This window comes from Pinus tabuliformis, chromosome 1_2 (assembly GCF_031772625.1).
Source record: "Pinus tabuliformis cultivar Carrire ecotype Pingquan chromosome 1_2, CPIR1, whole genome shotgun sequence".
NCBI classification, from domain to species: Eukaryota; Viridiplantae; Streptophyta; class Pinopsida; order Pinales; family Pinaceae; genus Pinus; species Pinus tabuliformis.
In genome coordinates, this window is record NC_142298.1 from 729,206,721 (window position 1) to 729,217,889 (window position 11,169).

The following is an 11,169-nucleotide window of genomic DNA, read 5'->3' on the forward strand; positions in this document are numbered from 1 at the left end:
TACATAGTACTCAACATGTATATTGGTTACAAATGACATTATTTATGGAACAAGTTTTGATACAAAAGGTTGAGCCCTTTTTCCATAGGTTGTGGATGTTGCAATTCTATAAATTCCATCGTAAATTGTTATTTTTATGTTAATATTACATATTTTTGGCATGACAAATTTATGGTAATTTAAATTGAGCTGAAGTTGTTTTTATAAATTGACTTGATGTTTATGTTTACATATATGAACTTTGAGGAATTAAATTCCAAGTTTTTAATTTTAACAATTTTTTTTCCCGGGGAAAAATCACAATTTTTTGTTAGAGAAAGAAAATTACATGTTGTAGATGCATGTGTGGCATATGCAGATGTTGGGCCTATGGCCATAAAAAATAGTTCTGTACAAAAAACCCTTATAGGGTGGACTGTAAACAGTTATGAAATAATATATACAAATTAGAAACTATACCATGTATTGTTAAGGATGTGATAAATATAAACTGCAAAAAATTTTAGGGACTATTGGCCCTGAGGTTGTTTTGATCTATGTATGATCGATGGTAGTACTAGAAGTGATATTCACCCTGCTATTCCTTTATGAGCCAGATTCCCCTAGGTTGGACCGTGGCCTCCTAGAATAGTTGGTCGGCAGCCTGATTACGTTCCTTGCAAATATGTTGACATGAAATATATTCAAATTGGGATTTAAATGACAATGCTTCATCCAAAATATTTATGAGTGAATGCATATGACATGTCGATGCATTGTTGAACCATTTTATAATGATTTTTGAATCCCCAAAAATTTCAAGTTGTTTGCAATCATGAGCAAGTGCGAAATGGAGCAAATGGTGAAGTGTAATAAGTTCGACGAAGTTATTTGTGCCAGTCCCCAAACCCAACTGAATGCGATAAACATGGTTTTCAGTTTGGTGTAGTAGGATACCCCCCTCACAGCCCTGTTCCTAAGTAGCTCCATCAAAGAAGGCCCATGATATATGGTGGTTAATGACTTTAGGGGTCACTATGTAGACAGTTGGAGTATTTTCATCATCAAGTATTTTATTGTATGCTGTTAATATGCGGGCAATTGATAAAGACCAGTTGATTGCTCTATCCCTAAAGATGTATTTGTTTTGGTTCAGCCAAATGGACCAACTTATAATAATAGAAATACAATGATGTTTTGGTTTGAGGTTGTCGACCTCCATAGATTCCATGCTTCCACAATGTTGTTTCCAGACTGTTAGAGTCGGTCTGGTCAGTCCTCGTTAGAGATCAAAACTCTTTATGCATTTCATTTTAGGTATCCCGATCCATTCACTCAACTGCATTCCGCTAGGGGCATACCATGATCTGGCGGAGAAGGTCATGCTAGTCATTTCCCCTCATGTCTTGCTCCTGTTGGCTTAGGTCTTTTGTCAATGATCACCAAAGTCCCTGACAGTCAAGGTCTGGTCCTTTAACAAACAAAAGTCATTTTTGGTCATTAGGTCTAGGGATTAATCAATTTGGTCTTTAAATATGTCCAGTAAAGCCATGCAGGCCAGAGTGATGCCCGTACAAAGTAATGATTTGCAGAGTTTCATCGTCATATTGATAAACTTCGATTGATCTTCAAAACTCTGTTTTGAAAGAAAAGTCAAACAGTGTCATTGGTGATAAATTTAAAAAAAAAAGTCTTCAGTTGATCTCTTCAGGAGCAATCATGGTTTCCGTGGCCAAATGTCCTATCATGCCATCCCCGCAAAGAGTGTCGAAAATTCCATCACTTGAACCAAAATTCAGAGAAAAAGTGAAAATCAGGGTTGTTTTAAAGTCAGTGAAAAAGTGTCAAACATAACATTAGAAAATGGGTTTTTTGAAAAAGAAAAAATGTAACCCATCACTTCCAAATCTTTATATACAAACTCCCACCTAATGTTAGGATATTCCGACACATAGGAAATAGTTAAGTACAACTTGGTCTAGTATAGAGTTAGGTATAGAGTTAGGTAAAGTGTGTTTCTTTACCTTGTACATTTTGTAACTTACAATCTGACGGTCACGATATGTAGTGATCCGACGGTTCATTCTCTCCTCGGTATTACCGACACTTGATCCGTGGCTTCACACCCGATTGGTCCATGATTTCTATTTAAAGCGCATGGAGCGTCATTTGTAGGGTAATCCGTCTATGAGAGAAGCTTATGTAAATTTTCATTCTTTTATTAATAAATTGCCTGAAGTGGCCGCGTTGGCTCAGGCTGTGGACTGTTTCCCTCTTTGAGGGTTTTAACCACGTCAAAAATACTGGTGTATTGATCTGCGATCTGGTTGTGAGCGGTGTCCTTTGGTGTTCTGTCTGAGGAACTTACCCTGTAAATTCCTACATGGTATCAGAGCTATTTGAGGACCGCGTCCATTGGTGATCCAAATCTGAAGCCGGTAGAACTGCATCCGACTGTTGTTTCCCAGATCTACTGTTTCTGACTACTTTCGGGTCGAGAGAACTGCTCTATTGTGTTGGGAGCATCTGTTCCAGTGAGGAACCCCTTTCGTTTCACGCGAAAAGGTTTCTGGTAGCCCTAGCTGCGTCATTTTTAAGATCTGGAGGTATACAGTGTTTATTTGCAGTTTACAGTTATTTTCTCTCTGTTTATTTCGGTTTCGGTTTATTTAGCCTTTTTTATCACCGGATCTATACCTTTCATTTCTGCGTATGCTCTTTGACCTGCGACTCTGTGCGATCTGGGCAAATCAGAAACAGAAAGGAAGGATTTTTCTCATGCGTATGCTCTTTTCCCTGCGCCTTAGTGTGATCTCGGAAAATCAGAAACATTGAGGAAAATATTTAATTTCCGGCTAAAGCTAACTTTGAGCCGCAAGGTTCATTTTTGAAAATATTTAGTTTTTCGGCTAAAGCTAACTTCGAGCCGCAATGTTCGTTTTTTTTTGTATGTCCGTGTTGGGTTTTGTATTTTTTGTTTTGTAGGGAAAAAGAGCCTTCTCAAAGCAAGCACGCAACCCAAAGCATCAACCCCCCCCCTCTCTCTCAAACTTTTTGTATAGCTCACTTGGTGCAAAGCTAATTTATGAGAGTAGAGGTCTTGGGTTCAAGTCTCCATTTTTGGGGGTGGATTTTTTCATTTCCGCACATTCCCGCACTTCGTCGGCGACTTCATCAACTTCTTTCAAAAAGCCATAATTTCTTCATCCGGAAGCCATTTTTAGAGCCGTTTTTTTAAACCAGCCTAATTTTTCGAGATCTATCCATTGGAACACTTAGTTTCAGCATCTTTAGCTTCAGTTTCCGTTGAAATGGAAAGTCAATACCAAGTTACCCTTGACAGCACCAACTACTTCCAATGGTTGTCCTACATTGAGGATTTACTTAGAAGTAAAGGTCTCTACAGAATAGCCTCAGGCCAAGAAAAGAAACCGAAGGATGAAGATAAGGCTGCTAAATGGGAAAATAGGCAAGATCAAGCACGTGGATTGATAGGGATGTCTATTTCTCCAGATCTTAGATTCCATATTGCAGAACTTGATACTCCTGATGAAGCAATGAAACAAATCAATAAAGTTTTTGGGATTAAAAATGAACTTAGAGCCCATCAACTTGAAAATGAGTTGCTTACATTGGACCCTAATAATTTTTCTTGCATTGAAGATTTCTTGTCCAAGTTCAAGACCCTTAGATATCTCTTGGAAGGTGTTAAGGTTAAGAAAGAAGATAGTAACCTTATCTATTCCATTCTTACTAAGTTGGGACCAGCCTACTCTGTGTTTGTTTCCACCTTCCATTCTACAAGAGAAGCCTTCATTTCTCAAGGAACAGACTACAAGTCCCCTTCCTTTGACTCTTTTTGTGATTCTTTAATAAGAGAACAAGAAAACTCTTACACCTTGGTCTTCTTAATCTTGGAAACTCTTCCAAGAAAGCATTAGCCGCCCAGCAGCAACCAAATTCAAAGAATCCTAAGAAGTCATATCCTAAAAAGAATGGTCCTAAACCAAACAAGGGTCCTAAGCAATCTCAACCTCAAAATGAAAAACCATTTCAACAAAATGATAAGACAAATAAAAACAAATGGAAGAAGACTGATAGACATTGCAACTTTTGTAATCGAGATGGCCACTTAGAATCCAAATGCTTTAAGAAGATGGAAGCCTTGGAAACAGCGATGAAGAAACATAACATCCATTTGGAGCATTCTTCAACTTCAACTTCATCTTCAAGAATGGCACTTTCTGCATGTGGTTGTCAATCATCTCGGTCTGGTTATGCATTAAATGTATCTTCTTCTTCTCATTCTCATGAGTAGCTCATTGTTTCTGGAGCTTCTTATCACATGGCCAAAAACAAAGCCATGTTTTCTTCTTTAAATGATTGTAACACCAAAAATATATATGTTGGTGATGATAGATCTCTTAGTGTTTTAGGGACTGGAACTGTTCATCTAGACAATGGTCAGTTTAATGATGTATTATGTGTTCCAACCTTATCCTGCAACCTTCTATCTATATATCAGATAACTCATTCAGGTGAAGGTAAAATCGTTGAATTTTCACCTCATGATGTTGTAATCAAGGACCTAAGAGATCCTAAACAGATTTTAGCTACTGGCATTGCTGATGATTCTACAAGGTTGTATAAGTTTCACAACTTTGGGTCATCAAATCTTCCCTCAGTATTTGTTGCTCATAACGATGAAGTGAGCAAACTTTGGCATGAGCGATTTGGTCACTTAAACTATCACTCCCTTCAGCATCTATGTAAAGAAAATATGGTGACAGGTCTTCCTATGGTATCTTGCAGAGATGGTGTTTGTTCCGGATGTGCACTCGGAAAACATCATCGAGACAGTTTTGAAAAACGTGCCTCTTGGCACGCCTCAGCCCCTTTACAGCTTGTGCATAGTGATTTATGTGGTCCACTTCCAGTTGTTTCATTCTCTCGCTGCAAGTATTTCTTAACTTTCATTGATGATTTCTCCAGACGCACTTGGGTATACTTCTTAAAACTCAAGAGTGAAGTATTTAACACATTTTTGGCCTTCAAGGCCTTTGTTGAAAAACAATCTGGACATCAAATTCTTAAGCTAAGATCTGATAATGGCGGAGAATATGTTAAAAACACATTCATCAACTTTTGCACTAAAAATGGAATTCAAATGCAACATATTGTTCCATATACTCCACAACAAAATGGTGTAGCTGAAAGGAAGAATCGCACCTTAAAGGAAATGGCTAATTATATGCTACAATCTAAAGGACTTGGTCTTAGTTTTTGCGCAGAAGCAATTAACTGTGCAAATTACATAATAAATCGCACTCCTACTAAGGCTTTAAAGAATATCACTCCAGAAGAAGCATGGAGCTCAATCAAACCAGATGTAAGTCACTTTCGTGTTTTTGGAAGTGAAGCGTGGGCCCATATTCCAGATGAAAAGCATAAAGCTTTAGAACCTAAGAGTGAAAAATGTACTTTTGTTGGATATTCTGAATATGTCAAAGGCTATAGACTTATTCCATTTAAGTCCAAAAATGTTATCATTAGAAGAGATGTAAAATTTGATGAAAATATATCGGCCTGCGAGCCTAGTCTGGCGGATGTGCCACCTCTCCCTATCTCTTCTACTTTTGAAAACATTTCTTCTTCAGATGATGAAAGTGAGGATGACAATCCTCCCCCACCATCTCAGGATCCTCCTTCAGCTCCTCAGCTTCCAAAATGGGTTCGTGCTACTCGAGATGCAGCAGGTGATCCTTCCAGTGATCCTACATATCAGCGACGCACACGTTCTCAGTTTGACAGAGCCTCTTCTTTACTGGCTCAAGCTCCAGTAAATTATGATCCTGACACCTTTGCAGAAGCTTCAGGCCATCCAGATTGGGAAGCAGCTATGAATGAAGAATATCATTCATTATTGGCAAATGATACATGGGATCTTGTTCCTCTACCAAAGGGACGAAAACTTGTTAGATGCAAATGGGTTTACAGAACCAAGTATGGACCAGATGGGAAAGTTGATAAACATAAAGCTCGTCTTGTTGCTAAAGGTTTTTCACAGGTTGAAGGCATTGACTACACTGAAACCTTCTCCCCTGTTGCCAAAATGAACTCTATCCGCCTTGTTCTTTCCCTTGCTGCCTCGTTCAAATGGGAAATCCATCAGATGGATGTTAAATCTGCCTTCTTGCATGGGGACTTGCATGAAAAAATCTACATGGAACAACCCATTGGCTTCATAAAAACAGACTCCAGCCTTGTATGTCGGCTTAAGAAATCCCTTTATGGTCTCAAGCAAGCTCCTCGAGCTTGGTATGCCAAAATGGATAGCTTTCTTTTAGAATCTGGCTTTTCTAGGTGTCATTCTGACAATACTGTCTACACCAAGAAAGTGGGCAAGTCTCTTATCATTCTTGTTCTTTATGTTGATGATCTTATCCTTACCGGTAGTGATCCCAACCTTATAAACCATGTGAAGTCCAGCCTTAAAAAGAAATTTGAAATGACAGACTTAGGACACTTACATTATTTTCTCGGTCTTCAAGTCTTGCAATCCAAGGAGGGTATTTCCCTTTCCCAGTCCAAGTATGCCTGTGATATTCTACGCCATTTTCACATGGAAGACTGTAAGCCAGCCCCTTCTCCCTTCCAGTCTGAAGTCAAACTTTCAGTCACTTGTACTTCTCCTGAAGTTGATGCTACCTTATACCGTCAACTTGTAGGAAAACTTTTGTATCTAACCCATACTCGCCCTGACCTTTCCTTTGTTGTTGGCCTTGTTGCTCGGTTTATGAAAAAACCACGTGAAAGTCATTGGAAAGCAGCTAAAAGAATACTTCGTTATGTTCGAGGTACAGTTCAGTTTGGGATTCATTACAGTGCCGAAGCAACTCCTCTATTGGTTGGCTTCACTGATTCTGATTGGGCTGGTGACCCTGATGATCGGAAGTCTACTGTCGGTTATGTGTTCACTCTTGGTTCAGGACCTATTACATGGGCTTGCAAGAAACAAGGTGCCATTTCTCTTTCTTCTGCAGAAGCAGAGTATCGTGGTGTCGTAGAAGCTAGTAAGGAAGCCTTGTGGCTTCGTCAGATCCTGTCAGAGTTTGGCTTTCAGCAGCAGCATCCGACTACACTTTGGTGTGATAATCAAAGTGCCATTCAGCTATGCAAAGATCCAGTCCAACATTAGCGGAGCAAACACATTGAACTGCACATGCACTTCATCAGAAAGCTCATCCATGACCATGTTCTTGAAGTGCAATATTGTTCAACAGATGATCAAGTTGCAGACATCTTTACAAAGGCTCTCACAGAGGCGAAGTTCACTAAACTTCGATTTATGGTTGGAGTTCAGGAAGTTGTCATTAAGGGGGGATAGGCTCTAGTGCCTCCTTCCTTCTCCTATTGTGTCATATTTGTAAATCCTTCAATCCTATCCCAAGTTGTTCTTAAGGGGGGATGTTAGGATATTCCGACACATAGGAAATAGTTAAGTACAACTTGGTCTAGTATAGAGTTAGGTATAGAGTTAGGTAAAGTGTGTTTCTTTACCTTATACATTTTGTAACTTACAATCCGACGGTCACGATATGTAGTGATCTGACGGTTCATTCTCTCCTCGGTATTACCGACACTTGATCCATGGCTTGACACCCAATTGGTCCATGATTTCTATTTAAAGCGCATGGAGGGTCATTTGTAGGGTAATCCGTCTATGAGAGAAGCTTATGTAAATTTTCATTCTTTTATTAATAAATTGCCTGAAGTGGCCGCGTTGGCTCAGGCCGTGGATTGTTTCCCTCTTTAAGGGTTTTAACCACGTCAAAAATACTGGTGTATTGATCTGCGATCTGGTTGTGAGCGGTGTCCTTTGGTGTTCTGTCTGAGGAACTTACCCTGTAAATTCCTACACCTAAATCCAAGTCAATGTGCAATCAAAGGCAGAAGGAAAACATTGCAAAGTCGTGGAGTGTGCAAGCGCGTGATTTGGAGCAGTTTCGAAGAGGTTTCAGGGGTGCAGCGCACATAGGCAGGGGCGCTGCGCACACAGAGCCCGCCCACAGTGCTTTTTTATAATTGGCGCGGCGCACACCCAGAGCGCGGCGCACTGGGTTTTGCGCGCAGCGCACACAGACAAAGCGCCCAGAATTTGCCAAAACTCCCTCAAATTTTTTGTGAAGAACATAAATGGCAAGGTAGGCTTGAAACATCACTTGTTCATCAAATTTTATGAGTGATATGGTGGTTTATTGCCTGTGATTAAATGAAAAAAAATTTCATAAAGTCAACCATAAGAAGACACCAAAAAACCATTGATGTCAGGGTTGTATAAGTGTATGTTGCTGCCAAGGCTTTATTTTCCCTGCCCTACCACTTTTCCTTATCTCCCTATGACATTTTTCCTATTATCACTACCCTAAAACACTACCAAACCCTACTCCCTTTCACTCCTCCTACTGTTCAATAAAAACCCCAAACCCTACCTTGACAAAACCCCAAACCCTATCCTATCAAAATACCCAAACCCCCTACATATCCGTAAACAAAATTCTCCCTATAACTCCTATTCCCATCACATCACCCCCCTCCTAATACTCCTTTTGTTTCATTGTTTCCCTTGGTGGCAGATATCAAAACAACACCCAGCTTCACCATCATCAAAGGGGCAACCTAAATACAGTATATAAACAGCAGTCATGGCATCTGAGGGTTCATCAGAGTATGAGGCAGAAACTCACAGTGATACAGCTTCAGGAGAACAGGCCCCTAGGAGACATCACAGGAGTGGAAAACATGTTAGGGATGAGCCAAACACCCTCACTGAATTGCAGGCATGCCCTCTTGCTATGTCATGTTTCCAGCACCTAGCATGTTTTGAATTTTGTCAAAGGGTGGCAAATGTTAGAGTTCATCATGAGTTGGCCCGTCTTTTTGTGCTTCACCTACATGGAGGTCAGTCTATCTTGGCCGGGGTCACCTTCACATTGACACCCGAAACTATCTCAGTGGCAACAGGCATACTAAATGTTGGAGAATAGTGGCATAAGAAGAAGAAGGTGGATAGGCATCATTATGAGCCTTACATTAAGGCCAGTTGTTTGAGGCAGCTCACGAGAGTTTTCCCATTCAGATATTTGAGAGATGAGTATGCTCCGCTCATGAAATTGATCATGAAGTACTTCAGTTGTGAGGGGAGGTTGTCTTGCCTTTATGCCTATCATATCAGGTTGCTCATGCACTTTACCAGGGTGTGAATGATGAAATTCCCATTTTTCATTTGCGGGAACATAGCGAGGATGAAAAATTTCATGCAGCATAAGACCCCTCGGCAGCAGCTCAACAATGTTTATCACTTTTCTCTTATCTGGATTTTGGTGGATCATCAGTTGGGATTGCAGGGCATTGCTTGGGAGGACTTCATCTCCCGTGACTTCTTCAGCACTCCACAGGTAGCATCAGAGGTAGAGCATGAGATAGGTGGTCCTTCACATCAGTATGAGCGCCACGAGACCGCTGCTATGCCAGTATTCATCACCTATCAGAGAGGCCGTAGACATTTGTTTGCAGCGGCAAAGCGAGTGCTATCTCCACCCAAGGTGGAAGGGGCCTCGCTTCCGACATCAGCATAACAGGAGCAAGGCAGAGGTAAGGAGCCAGTGCAGGATGAAGGGCCATCAGGTGAACGAGAGACCGAATTCGTTCTCTTCATGATGATGAGACAGATACAGAACCAACAAATGCAGAGCTTAGAGAAATCATCCAGGAGCAGCAATCAGAGATTGAGGCCTTATCCCTTGACTTGGAGAGGGCCAAGTGGAACATGAAGTACCTGGAGCAGAGAAACAAACAACTAGAGGATCAACAGGCGATTATGGAGCTACAAAACATTCGTGAGCGTCGCCAAGCTGCACAAAGGAGAAGAGTTGAGCTCACATAATTGGAGCAAGACATCAATGAGGATCGGGAGGCCAATCTCGAGAGAGTCAACATGCACTTGGAGAAGCTACTGGAAAAGGCCGACAAGGACCTTGCTTTACTGAGACACATTGCTTTCCATTACAGGGCATGAAACATGAGTGCAAAGGCCCGGATAAAGAGCTTGAAGGCGAAATTGAGCAAAGCAACAAGAGAGGCAAAAGAGCAAGATCGGCTTCAAATCTTGGCTGAGGCTTCTTTAGCACAGCATAGCACCCCATAGAGAACCTCCAGCCCAAATTTTAAGGAATTTGGGCAAATTTTGGTCACATGACAAATTTTTGGGCAAAACATAGGTTTTTTCTCCCTGTGGCGCGGCGCTAAAAATTGGGAGCTCCAAATGAAGAATGGTTTGCATTTTTGGATTCATCATGGAAAATCATGACTACTGGTGCTTGGAAAAGAAATTTGGGCAAGATATGAGTCTCCAGGAGGTCAAAAACACCCAAAAAATGACCTCTCTGCCCCTATTTTCACACACAGGAAGCAGTCTTGGGAGAATGAAGATTTGGAGGGGCAAATGAGCACCAAATTCAGAAATTCCAGTTGGGTTAGAAAGTAGACAGGACAGTCTTTCCAACAAGCAAACTTGGGCACATTTTGGACCCCTACAAGTGCCTCAAAACAGGGCCCAAAGTAGCGTGGCGCACAGAGAAAATGGCGCGGCGCATACAGGAAAAAATGCCAAATTTGCCTCCGTTTCGTGAAATTTCGATTCGCGACTTCTCCGAGTGGGCCCTCTCATCTACATTTCAGTTTTTTGGCACCTAAGGCGGCATTTAAAGTATTTTTTCTCCAGATTTGGCTTCTATCCAAGTGGCGAAGGAAGGCAAATGGTCACCAAAGCCATTTGTCATGTTTGTAACGCTGCACCTGTAGCTGATGGTTGGCTCTTCACCTCCATTTTGTAATGATTCGAGTAACTCCCCAACCCTTGGGCATTCTATCTCTTCATAGCACATTCTATATATTGTATGCAAGCTATTTGCAAAGGGTTGGTTGGCTTGTAACTTCTGGGAGACTGTGGGAAAGAAACTTTGTTTCTTCACTGTATATTTTTGATAGAGAATTAATGAAAGGCAGTGGCTCTGTTTCGTGAGATTCATGTGGTTGTGAGTGTAGAAAATGTATCTCTTATGTGTCATATGTATTTCGTTATGTTTCATAGTTCAATTCATGTTCATTTCCAGTGAAATTTTCTGAGTT